The sequence below is a fragment of the Sorex araneus genome, chromosome X (assembly GCF_027595985.1).
Source record: "Sorex araneus isolate mSorAra2 chromosome X, mSorAra2.pri, whole genome shotgun sequence".
In the NCBI taxonomy this organism is placed as follows: Eukaryota; Metazoa; Chordata; class Mammalia; order Eulipotyphla; family Soricidae; genus Sorex; species Sorex araneus.
The window spans coordinates 238,317,931-238,338,953 of record NC_073313.1 but is presented as its reverse complement, the minus strand read 5'-3'; the positions used below and the strand labels follow the sequence as shown (position 1 = coordinate 238,338,953).

Genomic DNA, 21,023 nt, shown 5'->3' with positions numbered 1-21,023 from the left:
TGAGAGCTACTGCCAGCATTTATGAACTGGGGATCATAATGATGTCCCCAATTATTCCTAGGGGGCAACAGATATAAAAAATTATCCAAACTGGAGCCACAGTATGAAGGGGTCACCAGGAGTAGAACAATGGGACCACGGGAAGGAGAGAGGGTCAGAAGATGAACACAGAGAAAAAGGATGAGAAACACTCCCTTATATCAGAAAAAGTAAATTTTTGATCCACAGAAAAATGGAGAGAAGTGATGAATAAAACCTTCCTCAAAGAAGAAATACAAATGGCCAAAAGACATGAAAAATGCTCTTCATTACTGATCATCAGGAAATGCAAATAAACAAACAATGAGATAGCACCTCATACAGGAGAAACTGGCACTCATTAAACTGAACAACGGCCAGTATTGGCATGGATGTGGGGAAAAGGGACCATTCTTGCTGGTGGGAATGTCCCTGGGTAATTTTGGAAGACAGTACGGATATTCCTAAAAGAACTAGGAATTGAGCTTTCATACAACCAGAAACCCACTCTTACAAATATACCCCATGCACCCAAAAACAGGATGCAGAAAAGACATCTGCACACCTATGTTCATTGCAGCACTATTCACAATGCCAAAATCTTGAAATAACCCAAATGTCCATGAACATGTAATTGGATAAAGAAGCTATGGTACATGCACATAATGGAATATTACTCAGCCATAAGAAAATATGAACTCATGTATTTTGTTAATACATAGATAGGTCTAGAGACTATCATGTTGAGTGAAATTTGTCAGAAGGAGGGGGGCAAGGCCAGAATGATCTCATTCATACGTGGGATATAAAGAAGCATAATAAGGGAATAACTAATGTCCAAAGGCAGTAGAACCAAAGAGTGGGGAACTGGTCCTTAGCAGGAAGCTTGCCATTAGGAGGAAGGAGGACAGGAAAGGTACCATTATGACAATAATACAGGGAAGAGATCACTCTGGACAAGGACTGGATGCTGACAGTAGGTACGATGATACACATGATATCCTATTAGTAAAAGTATTGTAAACTACAGGGCTTTACACTGTGAAAACAGGAAAAAAAAGAACAAAGTGTCTGCCATAGATGCAGGCTAAAGGGCAAGGGGGAAACTGGGACACTGGTGGACGAAAGTGGACACTGGTGTAGGGATTGGTGCTGGAACATTGTACATCTGAAATTCAGTCATAAATAACATTGTAATTTTGAAATTCATGGTGATTCCATTAAAAGAATTTAAGGGATAAAAAAGTAGAGCTGGAGCAATAGCACAGCGGGTAGGACGTTTGTCTTGCACGCGCCCAACCCAGGTTCGAATCTCAGCATCCCATATGGTCCCCTGAGCACCGTCAAGGGTAATTCCTGGGTGCAGAGCCAGGAGTAACCCCTTGCACACATGTACACAGTGCACATTCTTCTTGTTTTTATCAATAAAGTTTATTTACCATACATTGATCTGATACAAACATTTAAAGAAACAAATGAGAGAGTAATCAATTTTGGCTAACAATGGACTAGTTTATAATAGTCCTACTTATGTATTAATAACCAAAAGAGCTGGAAAAAAATTTTTAAAAACACCCTGCTTGATGTCATAGGAGGGCTTCCAGAGTTGCTATAACTTGAAGAAGCTAAGAATGATTGTGAATAGCAGTTAAGTGCATATTCTATACTGGTTATTTTAAATTTGAAAGTGGCACAGGTAAGTGCTAAGTAAATGAGCAAAGTCCAGTGGTTAAGAGGCTTGAAGAATGAGCAGAGTCTGACATCTTTATAGGGTTGGGGAAAGAAGAATTAGGTTCACAGTCTCTGAAGGGCCTTACCAACAACTCAGTCTTCCAGTAGCAATGCAGAAAGACTGTACCCCAAGAAAAACGGTATATATGGTCTACTACACATGGTCTGCCCCTCACAACAATGAAACCCAGCCTCCAACCATCTCATCAAAGATTCCAATAAGGTCTATATGCCCCTAGTTTTCTTTTTGTCAGAAAGCAAATATAAATTCTCTCTGGAGAAACAGACTATCAGTTTCATATCATTTCTACAAATTTTCTAGCACTGTGTCTGGCATCTGATCAATATATACTAGGAGCTAAAATCAAATAACTGAAGATCACGTGAAAGAATAAACGATACAAATCAACCTATAAGAAATCCAGATATTTGCATTATTAGTTGTTTCTTTAAAAAGCTACAATGAATATAGTAAGAAAAATAAGATGTTGGTAAGATGTAGAAGTTCACTGGAGAAGTAGGATATCAGAGTAAAGCATAAAATGGATACACTAAAAGCAAAAATTACAGTGATTACAAATGAGTTTTTGTAAAATATTGTTCACAGTAGAAAGATTAGCAAATTGGAAGACAGAGGGCTTAAAATATAAGCAAAATGAGAATAGAGAAAAATAAAAATATAGAACAGAAAACATGTATATAAAAAGAAATATCCTATGTTTTTCTGCTAGAGGAGACCCAGGAAATAAAAAAGACAAAGAAAATGGGACAAAAATAGAAAGGAATATTCACTGAGAGTTTTGAAAGATTGATAAAGGATAATAAACAAAGATTTGACATTTATACAATTTTTTTTTTGCTTTTTGGGTCACACCCAGCGATGCTCAGGGGGTTACTCCTGGTTTTGCACTCAGGAATTACTCCTGGCAGTGCTTGGGGGACCATATGGGATGCCGGGGATCGAACCCGGGTTGGCCGCGTGCAAGGCAAACACCCTACCCGCTGTACTATCACTCCGGCCCCAACATGTATACAAATTTCATTTTCAAAGTAGCTTGATAATAGACAGTCATGAAAACACTGAATGGTAGAAAGCAATGAAATAATAATTTTGAATGTTATAAGAAAAACAAAAACAAATAATGGCACATAAAGAAAATATTCTTAAACTTGAAGATGAAGGGGATATGTGATAAGATAACTCAAAGGGCCAGTGTACATGCTTTGCAAGTTAGAGTTCTGGGTTCAATCCCAGGCACCACAGGGTCATCTTGACAGTGCCTGGGGTGACCCCTGAGCATGGTGCTAGAATTAATCCCTGCATAATGCTTGATGTGTGGCTCCAAAACTAAATAAATGAATGAATAATTAAATAAATAAAAGTAGAAATTATTTTCCACATTACAAGAAATAACACAAGCTACCCATGCGTATTGGATATGCCAAAAACCGTAATAATAAGTCTCTCAATGAGAGACGTTACTGGTGCCCGCTCGAACAAATTCATGAGCAACGGGATGACAGTGACAGTGACAGTAATGAACAAAAAGGGCTAGCATTTCAGCTGGAAATAAAGATACTAAGAAAGAAATATGAAATAGAAATAGGTTAAATGAGGTTACTATTTTATTTGGTAAAATAAAACTTTTTAGACTTAAAATATATAAAAACACAGCCAAAAAACCTTAAAGTGGTTTAATATAAAATGTTTCAAGTTCCATGCATTACTCAAAAATGATAAAAGTACTAATTTATCTTCAATAATAAGAAAGCATGGCATTACTTCTTAGGTTACTCAAGTATTGCACAAAGCTAGTAAGAATAAAGAAAAAACTTTCATAGGCATAAAAATGTTTTACAAAATGTCTGGTTAACAATATTTATAAAGGGCAAGAAATTAGGAAGTAAACAGAGTAGGCAGAATAGAATGAGTACAAAAATTATATTTGCAGCACCACTGAATGAAAACATTAAATATCACAGTTAAAATACAAACATGATATTACTGGATATCTAAACTAATCCTTATTATATACCTTTTACAAAATGTTTACTCTAAATATAAGGGTCAAAATATTGAAAGTTAAAGGATGAAAAAAATGCACTATGCAAGTTTAAGAAAAAGATAGTATAATGAATTGATATCAGATAAAGTGGAATTTAAATAATAGTCAAGACTAGAAACAAAACAGGGTGAGTATTAATGATTTAAGGGTCAATTCACCAGGAATTTTTGACAACCTTAAATTCATCTAAACCTAATAACAAGCTTCAAAATGCATTAAGCATAAATTAAAGAAGCTTAAAAAAAGATACAAATCCACAATCACACAAGATTATCTTATCTTGCAAACGAACAGAAAATAGAAATTCTGTAGAGCATATTTTCTGACTTCTGTGGAATAAAACCAGAAATAAACAGCAGAAAGATGGGACAAAATCCCATAATAATAATAATCTCTCTCAACATCAATGAGCTAAACACACCAATTAAAAGACACAGAGTGGCAGGATGGATCAGAAAACTGAACTCAACATTCTGCTTCCTGCAAGAAACACATCTGAACAGTCAGAACAGACTCAAAGTGAAAGGCTGGAAAACAATTCTACAGGCAAACAACTCCCTCAAAAAAGCTAGGGTAGCCATTCTGGTATCAGACCACATTGATTTCAGACTAAAGAAGGTCACAAGAGACTGTGAAGGTCTCTTCTTATTGATCAAGGGGTACATCAGGAAGAACTCACGCTCCTAAATGTATATGCACCTAATGAAAGACCAGCAAAATACTTAAAACAACTACTCATAGACTTGAAGGAAGACATTGATAGCAACACAATACTAGTGGGAGACTTCAACACCACTTTATCACCTCTCAATAGATCAACCAGACTCAAGCTTAGCAAGGACATACTTTATCTGAGGGAAGAAATGTAAGAAAGGGGCTTAGTAGATACATAAAGGACACTTTATCCTCAAAAAGCTGAATACAATTCTTCTCAATTATGCATGGGACATTCTCCAAGACAGACCAAACACTGGGCCACAAAACAAACTTCCATAAAATTAAGAAGATTGAGACTGTATGGTCTTCTCAGACTGTTGAAAATAATGATGCTCAGAAAATAGAAGTGAATCACACACACAAACAGAAAATCAAATCAAACTCCTTGAAATTAAATAGCTCAATACAAGTGGCTTAGAAAGGAAATCAAAGAGCAAATAAAAAGATTCCTGGAAACAACCAAGAATGAAGACACGAGTTACCAGAACTTATGGGACAAGGCAAAAGCTGTGTTAAGAGGAAAGTTTATAGCTCTAAAAGCATTCCTCAGAAAGGAACAGTGAGCCCACATAAGTAACCTAATCTCACAGTTTAAGATCTTGGAAAAAGACCAACAAAGGAGCCCAATCCAGGCAGGAGGAAGGAAATAATAAAACTTAGAGCAGAAATTAATGAGATGGAACCTTTTCTCCCCCCAAAAAAAAATTCGAAAGATCAATGAAACCAAGAGCTGGTTCTTCGAGAAAATAAACAAGATCAATAAACCTCTAGCATTGTTGGTTGAAATGCCCACTGGTCCAGTGTTTTTGGAAAACAATATGGGAATTCCTAAAAAAACTAGAAATCGAGCTTCCATATGACCCTGCAATACCGCTTCTGGGAATGTATCCCGAGGTGCAAAAAAAAAGCACAGTAGAAATAACATCTGCACCTGTATGTTTATTGCAGCACTGTTCACAATAGCCAGAATCTGGAAACAACCGGAGTGCCTGAGAACAGATGATTGGTTTAAGAAACTCTGGTACATCTATGCAATGGAATACTATGCAGCTGATAGGAAGGATGAACTCATAAAATTTGCATATAAGTCGATGGACATGGAGAGTATCATGCAAAGTGAAATTAATCAGAAAGAAAAGGAAAGACATAGAATGAATGCATTCATTTGTGGAATATAAAATATCATAATACAAGATGGACACCCAAGGACAGTAGTAGACACAAGGGCCAGTAATAGTGCTGCATGGTTGGAGGCCTGTCTCATGAGCAGGGGGAGAAGGCAGCTGGAATAGAGAAGGGATCGCTAAGTCAATGATGGTTGGAGGGATCATTTTGGGTAGGAGATATGTGCTAAAAGTAGATAAAGGACCAAACGTGATGGCCTCTCAGTATCTATATTGCAAACCATAATGCCCCAAAGTAGAGAGAGAGTATGGGGAAAATTGTCTGCCATAGAGGCAGGAGGATTAGGGACATGGTGGAAGATGTGCACTGGTGGAGGGATAGATGTTTGATCATTGTATGAATGAAACTCAAGCATGAAAGTTTTGTAACTGTATCTCATGGGGATTCAATTAAAAATAAAATAAAAGAATGTTCTTGCTATTAATATTCAGCATAATACTGGAAATTTCAGTCCGCATGGTAAGGTAATAAAAGGTGATAAAAGACATGCAAACAGAAAAGAAGACTTAAATTTCTATTCACAAAAAAACCAATTGGTGATCGCTGAGAAAAGCCTTATTTGTAATAGGCCCAAACTGGAAACAGGCTATATCCATATCATGAAGTACTATTTACTTGCAAATAAAAACCTTTGATATTACAAAAAGTTAAATGGATCTCAAGAGCATTATATTTTATGAAAAACAATCCAATGTCAAGACTTCTTTATTGATGTGATTCAATTTATGTAGCATTCTGGAAACGAGGGACTTACAGAGATGGGAAACATACCGGCATTTGGCAGGGGACAGGGAGGATAAAAATAAGGTGTATAATAACAAATGCATATGGGATATTTCTGTAGTGTTTAACTAGTTCTGTCTTTTGGATTTCAGCAATAGTTACATGTGTGATAACGACAGAAAACTTTACACATATATAGTACCGTTATCATATCCCTGCTTTTAATTTTTTTGTATAGCTCTATAATTATGCAATATGTAGTCATTGCAAAAACTTTGATGAAAAGTTCAAGGGCTTGATTGCATTATGGTTGCATTTCCCTAAAAGTTTATAAGAAGTTCGAGAGTATGCACTGCACTGCACTGCAGCAGCACTGTCATACTCTTGTTCATCGATTTGCTCGAGCGAGCACCAGTAACATCTCCATTGTGAGACTCATTGTTACTGTTTTTGACATATTGAATACGCCACAGGTAACTTGCCAAGCTCTGCCTTGTGGGTGGGATACTTCTGGTAACTTACTGGGCTCCCCGAGAGGGAAGGAGGAATTGAACCCAGGTCGGCCTCGTGCAAGGCAAACGCCCTACCCGCTGTGCTATAGCTCCAGTCTTTGAGATGACGAATCAAGATAATTATTATAATGCTATACATTATGACTATATGTAAATATCTATAAAAAGTAATAAGAACATATAGCTTATGTTGGCAAGGACTATCAAAATTAAAAGTTGTTTAAATTTATTAAGTGGAGAAGTAAAAGTTTTTTAGGATTTGTCCACACAACTTGGACTCACTCTTAGGGTATTTATAGCAGTAACTTTCTTGCAAAATGGTAAAAATGCCCAGATACCAGCATTAAGCTTAAACTTAAATGATTTTTTAAAATTTCCAGATGCTGATATATGTGTGCATGTGTGTGTACACTCATATATATGTACACACACAGACACACAATCAAGTTTTTGTATCAACAGTCTTGTGTAGATATTATAGTCTTGTTCATTTTACAGATGAGGAAAGGTAAGAAATCGGCAAAAAGAGTGGTGAAAATATACCTAGTCAGATGAGTATAAATTAGGCCCAGGTCACCTACTGGCCTGAATTAGGCCCAGGTCACCTATTGGCCCTGACAATAAAATCCACTATTTTTGCCTCCCTCTTATCCTTGTTCTCAGAAGTCTTGACAATTTGGAAAATGGCAACTTGGAAAAGGTCCAGTAATGGCGAAGTATGAAGGAATCCAGAGTGCCTGTTCGGGATTGATTTAAAGTCCGTATAAAACAATGATTCAAATTCTATTTCTGGATGAGTGCATATCAATCCTCAGTTGATTCTCCAGAGGGGAAGGTATTTCAGCATATAAATACTAAAACATCTTTTTTTAAGATGTTGGATATTTATGAGTACTACATTAAAACTATCTTTTGCTGCCCTTTCTCATTCCACTGATTATTTATTGTTTGAAAAGATAAATACAGGAAAGCAATTGACCTAACAATGGCCCATTCTTGATTACACATCGCATTAAACATAGAAATTAAAAAGAGGGGGCTTTGGAATCTGTCTTTAGCATCTGCAAAGTTTGTATAATGAAAAGGTATGAGGCTTAGTCTAATACATTAATTCAAACCACAGGTCACAAGAGGCCTGGAATATGTGGTAGATCAACACAGATCTAGCCTGATTATAGAGAGTAGGTCAAAGCCCACAGCTTCTTTAATATCTTTGTACTTCCATAGCCTCAATAGGGAGTTTTCCACATATTAAGCACCTAGTATTTTTAATAGTTAAATGAATAAATACATGATTAATTAAGGAATGAGTACATATGTGAGGTATTCTTAGAGGAGAGAAGCAAAATATGTGCTCTTTGGGACAGGTTCAGTAATTTCCAACATTTTTATTGCAATCCACAGTAAAAAATACATTTTGTATGACATCTCATCATACTCGTACCTATGAATATATAAATGTATTCTTCATATCTAATATATTTTAAACAAAAGGATTATGAGTAATCTTATGGGTATTAATAATATCTGTGATGATCCTTTTTATTATTTTATATAAAATTTTCTCTAAAAACCAGTTGATCCCACCAAATTTATTTTGAGATGCACCTTTACCTTAAATTCTGCAGTTTGAAAAATTCTTAGCTTCTGCATGGATTTTGTAGTTGGTGTCCTATAGAGAAATCAGGTAAGGTTCCTCATTTCTCAGAGCTTCGTGTTTCTCACATAGGAAAGTTACCTACCCAACAGGACTTCTGCTATCTTTCTAAGGTACAGATCTGAACATGCCACCCCTATTCCAAAGATTCTACTATAGCTCTGAGGTGAAAGTTGACACCTTCATCTCTTGCTTCTAGTGACTCTAATTTAAATCCCACAGTTCAGCTCTTCTCATCCATGAAGTTCCCTGAATATCTTCTTTTTTGTGCCTTTGGATTATATCCAATTTAATTTCTCCTCATCCTTTACATTATAACATATAAGTAAAGAAGCCTTTCACCACTCAGATCTGTATTTCGGGTCACACTCATGGGTTCTTTTCGCACCTTTGGCAAATCCTTTGTGAAAGTTTATCACTATTGCTATTCCAAAATACTATCTGCATCATACTAGAGAACATGTTTTTTCGAGGAGATTGATTTTATGCTATTCTTCATGTGCTATTGATATGTGTGAAATTTTTCTGTATATATCCTCCTGCATCCTCTTTGAAAAACAGGATAAGCTAGATCAATATAGCCTAAAAATCAAGTTATTTGTTTAAATATTAGACAATTCAATGCTTAAATGACTGCTTTAAGAATCAGTAATCCTCAAGTAGTCCTGAAATGTGCCCACTTATTATCAGTGGTTGAGCAGAATAGGAGGTGGAAGTCTAGGAAATGGATGGTCACTAACTCCCAAACCTCTTTGCTTAGCTCATGTATAATAAAGAAGAAAGTTATCTACATTTGTCACCCCTGGAAGCTGACAACTTAGGGAGACATAAGTCTAGCAGTCCCAAGAGTAAGGCTCTCAGAAGATGGAAAAAATTAATGAGAACATCAAGTTTTAAAAGAGGGGAGAGCGGAAAGTAGAGTTAATGGTATATCAGTTATTATTAGCACTCATCTGGTCACAGAGATTCATTCATTAAGAGATTTCTCATTATTGTTTAAAAGTCACTTAAAAATTGATGGCAATATGTTCTAAGGGGAAAAAATTCTTATTGCTTTGCTCAAGTGGTGAGTTTAAACTCTCTATGGAAATGGCATTTATCACTGGGATTCCCAAACTGAAATGAGATCATGTTGGCTCTGTTTATAGAAACTGAAAAACAAATCACCAAGTATTCTACTGCATTCACTGTTCAAGTCCCTGTACAGTCTCACAAAGCTGTGAGTCAGAAGTGAGAAGACAAAAAGTGTGTTTTTTTCCCCCACTGAGGTGAAATTAACAGGAAAACTCTCTAGAGAAAGAAACTGAGGACAAATACCAATAGAGGCATGAGTTGTACATGACAAAGCCAAGGTTAAACAAAATGCCAAATCTTGAAATCAAGAAACTGGTAGAGATATGTTACTGTTTTGTCCAAGAACAGAAAATATGCTAATATGAAGCTGTTCACATCAGACTATAAAGTTTCCTGTTAACACGTTTTTTTCTAGCCTTCAATACCCTTACCATTCACCAAAATATACTTTACCAGAGATATGAAAACAAAGAATGTATGCCTTCAACTTGCTGGCCTTAAGTGGTATGAAAAGTCATTCAGACAAAATCATTTCTGAGTTAGAACACAGGTCTATATAAGTGTTTCCTAAAGTGGGTGATACCATACTCTGGGAGCACAGGAATAATCTAGAAAACAATGAAGGTTTTTTCTGTTTGTTTGCTAGGAGAAAGATTTCCAATGAGGGAACTGAGTGATTCTTTTTTTGTATAGGGAACAGTAAGCCTAATAAATATGGAAACTTCTGGTCTAAAAAAAATAGCCTTTTCCAGGAAATAATAATAATAATAATAATAATAATATATTGTACACAGTACTGCAGAGTATTAATCTAAGCCTTTGTATTATTAAAGGGGAATGAGAAAAGAGATCATGTAGAAGGATTTTGTGGAGAATTCTATGCCATGACTCCTCCAAACCACTCACAAATCCTTTCTCCTATATCTTTGTTTACTGAAAAAATGATATACTATTGCTCAATAAGAGTCATTTAAATTTAATTTTTCCCTATGAAAAGTCATAGGGTGTGTTTTCTGGGAAATTGTCTTAAAGGGAGGCAGCTGACTGGCATATTTATTGACTATTTGTCCCTTCTTTCTCCTTATAAAGTGAAGATGAAACCTCAAGCTGCAGGATGCATCTCAGAATCAGGATGAAACATAAGAGGCCAAACTGTTGAGGAAGACAGAGGAGGAAAATTAAAAGAGGCAGCTTCATGAACCCAGGATCATCAAACTTCTTTAAAAGCCAAAGGTATTGCATAGTTTACATATCAGTTGAGTATTGCATAGTTTACACACTGTTCATATTGATAGCCTACTAGGGCCCTTAGAAATTGGGTTAGTTCATATTTTGGACAATTGTTGAGCTGCACTAAGTGGACATACAAGTGACATACACAAAAATATAATATCATTTCTGTTGACAGGCCTAATGATACCTAATGAGCTATAGTTTCTGTTTGTTTTATTTAACTAAAAAGCCATGGCTGTCTTCCCCGGAGCCCTTTGGATGGGATGGGCTCCAGCTTCCCTCCCCACCCAGAGCAGAGCTCCCGGCAGCCAAAGACCACCGGAACCTAGCTACAGCCATGCTCGAGGCCCCTCTCCACATGTTTGGACAGGCCTCATGCATGAAGGTAGCGGCAGAGGAACCCAGGTGTGTGTAATTCCATCAACGGTCAGCACCCAGAGACTTAAAAGCAAGCTACCAGAAGTAGGCTATCTTGTAGCCTACTTCTCCTTCTGGGAGAAACTGGCAAGCTTCTGTGAGTTTCCTGCCCACATGGGACAGCCTTGCAAGCTTCCCATGGTGTATTCACATGCTAAATCCTGTAACAAACTGGATCTCATTCCCCTGACCCTGAAAGAGCCTCCAGTGCGACATCGTTGAGAGGACTGAGAGAGAGTTTTAAGATCTCAGGGAAAGGACGAATGGAGAGGTTACTGAGCCCGCTCGAGAAATCGATGATTAACAGGGATTTCGTGATTCATGAAATAGCCATGAGTTACAGAGTTATTGATACTTGAGTCTTAGGCATATAATTTTCCAACGTCAATCCTACTGCCAGTGTCACCCTGCCTTCACCAGTGCTTCTGTGCACCTCACCTCACCCTGCTTGCCACTTGACAGGCACACTTCAAGGTTCGGTGGTTGTAGTTTAAATTCTAATGTTTCCAGTGTTGTTGAGTCTGTGCTTTGGATATAATGCTACATTACTCTCGCACATTATTGGTACACCTGAGGACTCTGATTCCTACTCTCGCATTACTTCCCATCTCATCTTCTTCCCCATTAGATTTCTTTCCTTTTCTGTCCATCTCCTCCCTATACTCTGGGGCCAAGGGTGATCTAGACAACCCCCTTTACTACTTACCTTTTCTTGTCCAGTTACTCTATGCACCACAGATATGCGAGATAACCCTGTGTTTTTCCTTGTTCTTCTACTTTACTACACTTAACATGATATCTTCCGGTTCCAATCAGGTTGTAGTTTATCGCATGACTTCATTTTTCCTTGCAGCTGCATAGGTTCTGTACCACATTTTCATAATCCATTCATCTGTCATTGTGCACCCAAGTTGATTCCAAATCTCAGCTATTGTACTAAGTGCTACAATGAATAATGGTGCACATAAGTTCTTTTGAATGAATTCTTTTTTGTCTTGAGTGTCTTGCATGTATATGCCCCAAAGTGAAATTGTCAGGTTAAACAGCAGTTCAATTCTAAGGTTACTGAAAATTCTCTGTACTATTTTCCACAGAGGTTGAACCAGACAACATTCCCACGAGCAGTGAATCAGAAATCCGTTTTCATCGTATCCTCACTGACACAGATTACTGTCACTATTTTTGATATGTGCCATTCTCACTGGTGTGAAATGATATCTTATTGTTATCTTCATTGGGAATCCCTTAATGATAAGTGATGCTGAGCACCTTTTCACATGTTTACTGCCCACCTGGCTATGTTCCTCTGATAAATGTCTGTTCTTACCCCCACTTTTTTTTCAATTTCTAATTTGTTTTTATTTTTAAATTTTTTATTAGCGAATCACCATGGGGTACAGTTACAGACTCACAAACTTCCATGCTTGTGTTTCAGTCATACAATGATCGAGTACCCATCCCTCTACCAGTGCCCATTCTCCACCACCAATGATCCCAGTATCCCTCCCACCACCCCAACCCCTTCTCCCACACACCACCCCACCTCTGTGGCAGGGCATTCCCTTTTGTTCTCTCTTTCCTTTTGGGTGTTGTAATTTGCACTGGAGGCATTGAGTGGCCATTGTGTTCGATCTATAGTCTACATTCTTATCTCCCAACCCATGCTGGTCCTCCAAATACCCTTTACCTGGTGTTCTCTTCTCTATATGAGCTGCCTTTTCCCCCAGAATTTGAGGCCAGCTTCCAAGCCATGGAGTAAACCTCCTGGTCCTTATCTCTATTATTCTTGGGTGTCTTAACCCATTTTCAATAGGGTTTTTGGATTTTTTTTTTTTTGCTAATATTTGTGAGTATGTTATATATCCTGGACATCAAACCTTTATCTGATATGCTGAAAGCAAATTATTTCCCTATTCTGTTAGCTCTCTTTTAGTTTTAGCCCATGTTTCTTTCACCATGCAGGAACTCTTTAATTTGATATAATCCCATTTAAAAATTTTTGATACTGTTGCCTTTGCCAGTGGGATCAGATCATTGTAGATGTATTTGAAATCCATTTTTTGAAGTGTTCTGCCTATATTTTCTTCAATGTACTTGATACTTTCTGGTCAGATCTCAAGATCTTTGATTCACTTTAGTGATTAACTTTAGTATAAGGTGTGAGATATGAATCTAGCTTTATTTTATTACATGTAATTATCCAGTTTTCCCAGCACCCATTTGTTGAGGAAACTATCTTTATTCTATTTTATTTTATCAGCAACTTTATTGAAAATTAACTGTCCATGAATATGGGAGTTTGTTTTTGAGTATTCAGTTCTGACCCATTTATTAGATAATCTATCTTTATTCCAGTAGCACACAGTTTTGATTACTACAGAGTTACAGTCTTCAACATACAATTGACAAGGTAACAAAGGATGCAATATTAGCACTGATCTCAGTTGTCTAGTTTGCTAGCCTTTTATCTTCTCACCCTATGTCTGTTTGTACTTTTTTTTATATATATTTTATTTATTTATTTATTTATTTTAATTTATTTATTTTTAATTAGAGAATCACCGTGAGGGTACAGTTACAGATTTATACACTTTTGTGCTTATACTTCCCTCATACAAAGTTCGGGAACCCATCCCTTCACCAGTGCCCATTCTCCACCACCCGTAAACCCAGCGTCCCTCCCACCCTCCCCAATCCCATCTCCCCCCCACCCCACCCTGCCACTGTGGCAAGGCATTCCCTTCTGTTCTCTCTCTCTAATTAGCTGTTGTGGTTTGCAATAAAGGTGTTGAGTGGCCGCTGTGCTCAGTCTCTAGCCCTCATTCAGCCCGCAACTCCCTTCCCCCACATGGCCTTCGACTACAATGTAGTTGGTGATCGCTTCTCTGAGTTGACCTTTCCCTGGAACGTGAGGCCAGCCTCGAAGCCATGGAGTCAACCTCCTGGTACTTATTTCTACAGTTCTTGGGTGTTAGTCTCCCACTCTGTTATTCTATATACCGTAGATGAGTGCAATCTTTCTATGTCTGTCTCTCTCTTTCTGACTCATTTCACTCAGCATGAAACTTTTCATGCCCATCCACTTAACTACAAAATTCTTGACCTCCTTTTTTCTAACAGCTGCATAGTATTCCATTGTATAGATGTACCAAAGTTTCCTCAACCAGTCATCCGTTCTGGGGCATTCGGGTTTTTTCCAGATTCTGGCTATTGTAAACAGTGCTGCGATGAACATACATGTGCAGATGTTGTTTCGATTGTACTTTTTTGCCTCTCTGGGATATATTCCCAGCAGTGGTATTGCTGGGTCAAATGGGAATTCAATATCTAATTTTTTGAGAGTCATCCAAATTGTTTTCCAGAAGGGCTGAACCAGTCGGCATTCCCACCAGCAGTGAAGAAGGGTCCCTTTCTCCCCACATCCTCTCCAACAGCGGTTGCTTTTGTTCTTTTGGATGTGTGCTAGTCTCTGTGGTGTGAGGTGGTATCTCATGGTTGTTTTGATCTGCATCTCTCTGATGATTAGTGATGCAGAGCACTTTTTCATGTGCCTTTTGGCCATTCGTATTTCTTCCTTGGTAAAGTTTCTGTTCATTTCTTCGCCCCATTTTTTGATGGGGTTGGATGTTTTCTTCTTGTAGAGTTCAACCAGTGCTTTATATACCATTGATATCAACCCCTTATCTGATGGGTATTGTGTAAATATCCTTTCCCATTCTGTGGATAGTCTTTGTATTCTGGTCACTGTATCTCTTGCGGTGCAGAAGCTTTTTAGTTTAACGTAGTCCCATTTGTTGATCTCTGTTTTTACTAGATTGCTTAGTTCCGTGTCACCTTTGAAGATACCTTTATCTTCAATATCGTGGAGGGTTTTGCCAACCTTGTCTTCAATGTACCTTATGGTTTGTGGTCTAATGTTGAGGTCTTTAATCCATTTTGATCTGACTTTTGTGCATGGTGTCAGGTCAAGGTCTAAACCCATTTTTTTGCATGTGGTTGTCCAGTTGTGCCAGCACCATTTGTTAAAGAGGCTTTCCTTGCTCCACTTCACATCTCTTGCTCCCTTATCAAAGATTAGATGGTCATACATTTGGGGTTGTGTGTAGGGATATTCCACCCTGTTCCATTGGTCTACGGCTCTGCCTTTGTTCCAGTACCATGCTGTTTTAATTGTTACTGCTTTGTAGTAAAGTTTGAGGTTGGGGATGGTGATGCCTCCCATCATTTTTTTCCCAAGAATTGTTTTAGCTATCCTTGGACGTTTGTTATTCCATATGAATTTTAGGATTGCTTGATCCATTTCTTTGAAGAGTGTCATGGGTATATTTATAGGGATCGCATTGAATCTGTATAATGCTTTAGGGAGTATTGCCATTTTGACAACATTGATTCTCCCTATCCACGAGCAGGGTATATGTTTCCATTTCCTCATGTCCTCTTTGATTTCATGGAGTAGCGTTTTGTAGTTTTCTTTGTAAAGGTCTTTTACTTCCTTGGTTAAGCTGATTCCGAGGTACTTGATTTTCTGGGGCACGATTGTGAATGGGATTGCTTTTTTCATGTCCCTTTCCTCTGCCTCATTGTTTGCATATATGAAGGCCATGGATTTTTGGGTATTGATTTTGTAGCCTGCAACTTTACTGTATAAGTCTATTGTTTCTAAGAGTTTCTTAGTAGAGGTTTTAGGCTTCTCTAGATATAGTATCATGTCGTCTGCAAATAGTGAGAGTTTGATTTCTTCCCTTCCTATCTGGATGCCCTTAATCTCTTTTTCTTGTCTAATAGCTATCGCAAGTACTTCCAGTACTATATTGAAGAGGAGTGGTGAGAGTGGGCATCCTTGTCTTGTGCCCGATCTCAGAGGAAAGGCCCTTAGTTTTTCCCCGTTGAGGATAATGCTTGCCGTAGGCTTGTGATAGATGGCTTCGACTATCTTGAGGGAAGTTCCTCCAAACCCCATTTTGGCGAGGGTTTTCATCATGAAAGGATGTTGGATCTTGTCAAATGCTTTCTCTGCATCTATTGATATGATCATATGGTTTTTATCTTTACTTTTGTTGATATGCTGGATTATGTTGATTGATTTCCGAATGTTAAACCATTCTTGCATCCCTGGGATGAATCCCACTTGGTCGTGATGTATGATCTTTTTGATGAGTTGTTGGATCCTATTTGCTAGTATTTTGTTGAGGATCTTTGCATCGGTGTTCATCAGGGAAATTGGTCTGTAATTTTCTTTCTTAGTGGTATCTTTGTTTGCTTTTGGTATTAGGGAGATATGTGCTTCATAGAAACTGTTTGGGAGAGTTCCTGTTTTTTCAATTTCCTGAAAAAGTTTGAGGAAAACAGGCAATAGGTCTTCTTTAAATGTTTGGAAGAATTCGCCAGTGAAACCATCTGGGCCTGGGCTTTTGTTTTTGGGGAGGTTTTTGATTACAGTTTCAATTTCCTTAACATTGATGGGTCTATTCAGGTCTGTTTGTACTTTTTGTTTCTGCTGATTGAGGTTCATTTGCAAAAGTATGGGTTGAATAGGTTAAAAGAGACAGTGAAGGCCATTACTTAATAATCGAGGGATATGTACACCAGGAAGAAATTATATTCTTTAAACTTATACACCCAGTGAGGGGCCAGAAAAATATTTAAAACACCTGCTGATAGGCTTCAAGGATAACATTGTCAACAACACAATAGTAGTTAGAGACTTCAACACTGCCTTGTCACTTTTTGATGGATCAATGAGACTAAAACTCAGCAAGAAAATACTGGCTATGAAGGGAAAAATGAAAGAGAGAGGGCTAGTAGATATGTACGTGGCTTTACATCCCCCAAAAGCTGAATGCACATTTTTCTGGAGTGTACATGGGACATTCTCCAAGACAAACCACATGCTCAGCACAAAACATATCTCCATACAATCAAGAAGATAGAAATTGTATCAATTATCCTTTCAGACCATGATGCACTGAAAGTAGAAGCTAATCATGAACAGAAATCAAGAAACAAATCAAGCACCTGGAAATTAAACAGCTTGTAACTGAACAACCAGTGGGTTAGAGAGGAAATCAAAAGATTCCTGAAAAGAACAAAACAAAACAAGAATGAGAGCACAAACTACCAGAACTTATAGGATCCAGCAAAAGCAGCACTAAGAGGAAAGTTTATAGCTTTACAAGCATTCATAGGGAAGGAAGGGCCCATATAAATAAGTTGACTTTACAGTTTAAGATCTTAGAAAATGACCCACAAAAGGAGCCAAACCAGGCAGTGTAGGATGACATTACTTTGTCTTTTCCCTCCTTGCCACAAGGAGCTTGTCCCAGTTTTCCTCGGAGTTTAGGCTTACCCCAGGCACACCCATCAAGGTGTTCCCGAATCTCTCCCATCCCTTTGTTTAGCTATAATCACTTCTCCATGCTCTCTTCCCCAAAAGAGTTAATCCGAGGCTTTCCCTTAATCTGACTCTACTAATTTGTAAGGTCAGAACTTTCTAGGATACTGAATTTATATTATATAAGTTAATATTGCCTTTCTCCTCTTCTTGTGCCTTTTGAATAATTTACTTTAAAGCTATGTCTGTTTTGTATAGACACAAGAAGACAATATTATGTTTTTATAACTTGGGAATTAATTGGCCTCGAATATCATTCCCTCCCGGGCATCTGCTTTCTCCACTTAAGCCTCAGTTGCCCTCAGTTCCTAGCACCCCAAAAGCAGGGTCCCGACGTGGGATGGGAAGGATCCAGGGCAAGTGGTGAGTTATGTGCTACCCTGGCATCGAGATGGGCCTGGCCAAAGTGCCTAATTCTTAACTATAAGTTAAGAGCTTGATCATAGACAAATGCTGTCATGATCCAATAGTAATTATGAGACTAGGACCCTGCCAGGGATAGGAAAGACTGATCTGGCCTGAGCACTGCAGTCTGAGATTGAGATGGCCCCAAGAGAGCAATTCTATAAGCCTTAATGCATCTCTTATTGTGTCCATACAAAATAATTAATATTATGAATTCTTATATGTTTGCTGGCTGAGGAGAAGAGAAACACATTCATGGGACTCCGCCCTTGGGTGGATCCTCCTGCTGAAAGAGAATTAAGTCCTAGGAGAAGCATCCCCTAAGGGAAAGGAACCTCACCCTATTGATGGTGACCACACCTATGTGTACACCCCAACCCCCTCATGCTGTGGAGATTTAACTAGGTGGTAAGAGTGGGTTGGGGGGCGAGATCCACAGGGCCAGATCCACGGGGCGAGATCCACAGGGGCCAGATCCACGGGGGCCAGATCCACAGATCCAGAGAGAGACCGAGAGCCGGGAGAGAAGCGGAGAGAGAATGAAATAAACTGATCGAGCAACCAGTTTGGCCTTCTTCCTTCCGTCGCCCGCCCTTGACCGACAGCACACACAGCGGTTCCGGGGCACCGAACTCGGGTGGTGAGACAGAGCCGCCCGGAGAGCCCGCGAGTGCACTCGCCCCTCGTGAGCTTTAGTTTTTTACAAGGCAGGAGAAAGGATATAATAAAACTTAGAGCAGAAATTAATGAGCTAGAATCCCTCCTCCCCACTAAGCACTCCAATAGATCAATGCAACCAAGAACTAGTTCTTTAAAGAAATAAAAAGATTGATAAACCTTGAGAAGAGTTTATTGAGTCTTTGTAAGACTCACAAAGAAGGAGAGAGAGAGAAAGAGAGAGAAACAGAGAAATAGAGAGAGAGAGAACCCTAATAAACTGAACCAGAAATAAAATGGGGACATCACAAAAGAAACCATAGAAATTCAAAAGGTTATCAGAATCTGTATGCCACAAAACAAGAGAGCCTAAGAGAAATGGATGAAATCCTGGATTCTAACCTCCCAAGGCTGAATCAAGAAAATTTGGAATGCCTGAATAGACCTATCACTATCAACGAAATTGAAATGATAATCAAAAACCTTCCCAAAAACAAAAGCCCAGATCCGGAAGGATTCACCAGTGAATTCTTCCAAACCTTTAAAGAAGACCTACTTCCAGTCCTTTTTGAGCTTTTCCAGGAAATTGAAGAAACAAAAACATTCTCAAACAGTTTCTATGAGGCAAACATGACCCTGATACCAAAAGCAGAAAGAGACATCACACACACAAAAGAAAATTACAGGCCGATATCCATGATGAATACAGATGCAAAGACCCTCCACAAAATACTAGCAAATAGAATCCAACAACTCATCAAAAAATCATGCACAATGAGCAAGTAGGATTCATCCTAGAAATGCAAGAATGGCTTAATATTTTCAAGTCAACATAATATACCATATAAATAAAATAAAAAATTAAAACCATATTATCATATCAATATATGCAGAGAAAACATTTGACAAGATCCAGTATCCCTTCATAATAAAAATTCCCAACAAAATGGGAGTTGAAGGAACTTTCCTCAATACAGCCAAAGCTATATCACAAGCACATAGGAAGCATTATCCTCAATGGAGAAAAACTAAAAGCCTTTCCTTTAAGATTAGGAATAAGACACTCTCACCACTTCTATTCAGTATAGCAATGGAAAGTACTTGCTAAAGCAGTTAGGGAAGAAAATTATATCCAGGGTACCTAGATAGAAAGGAAGAAGTCAAGCTCTCAATATTTTCAGATGATATGATATTATACTTTGAGAACTCTAAAGACTACCAAAAAGCTCCCAGAAACAATAGATTTATATAATAAAGTGGCAGGTTACAAAATCAAAACCCAAGAGTCCATGGCTTTTCTATATACAAACAATGAAACAGAGAAAGTAATATTAAAAAAAAATCCACTTTACAATTGTGCCTCAAAATATCAAGTACCTCAGAAATGCTTAACTATGGAGGTAAGGACCTGTACAAAGAAAGCTACAAAACTCCAAGAAATAAAGGACACAGGAAATGGAGTTGCACCCCCTGCTCATGGATTGTCAAAATGGCAATATTCCAAAAAGCGTTATACAAATTCAGTGCATTCCTTAGAAGAATACCCATGACATTTTTCAAAGAAATAGACCAAACACTCCTGAAATTTATGTGAAACAATAACCGCCCCCCCCCCCATGAATAGCCAAAGCAATCCTTGGGAAAAAGAAGATGGGAGGCATCACCTTCCCCAACTTCAAACTGTACTATGAAGCAGTAGCTAATGGAACTTTTATAGTGTAACTGTTTGTGAAACAGTTTTAGCTATTAGACTAGTTTTCATGAGGATAAAGATAGTTTCAGAACTCCTTTGTATTTACTGTGAAATAAAAACAGATGCTCAATAAAAGTTTCTTACAAAGTTTGTTTAAAATCTGTTGGGGAATCAAGACTGCTTAACTTGTATATCAAGAGCTGTTTGCTGCCTGTTCCTTTAATTTCAAAGTTGTGTATCTACCAGTGAGTATGTGCTGAGTAAGCTGGTACTAAGTGACTAGTATCACATGAGAACAAAGAAAAGTTTTTGTGTATGCAAGTCTAAATTAATACATTATTTGAATATCTTAAAGAGAAAAAATAATTAGCACTAGTTCATCACAAGTAATTTCCATTCTTCAAAAGGTTGCTAGACTGGTATTTTAGTCGATTATTATATAGATGGTATACCTTGATGTCAATAAAGCATTTGACAAAATCTTCTACAGCACTTATAGATGAATGAAATAAATGGTAGTAGTTAACTATAGACTGGATCAGAG

At 37.9% G+C, this 21,023-nt stretch overlaps 1 protein-coding gene across 3 annotated transcripts in view; it reads right to left on the bottom strand.

The window, feature by feature from the left end:
- PARD3B (par-3 family cell polarity regulator beta) overlaps positions 1 to 21,023 on the bottom strand; it is a 1,223,953-nt gene that overhangs the window by 191,110 nt on the left and 1,011,820 nt on the right. The gene's annotated exons all lie outside the window — the stretch shown is intronic.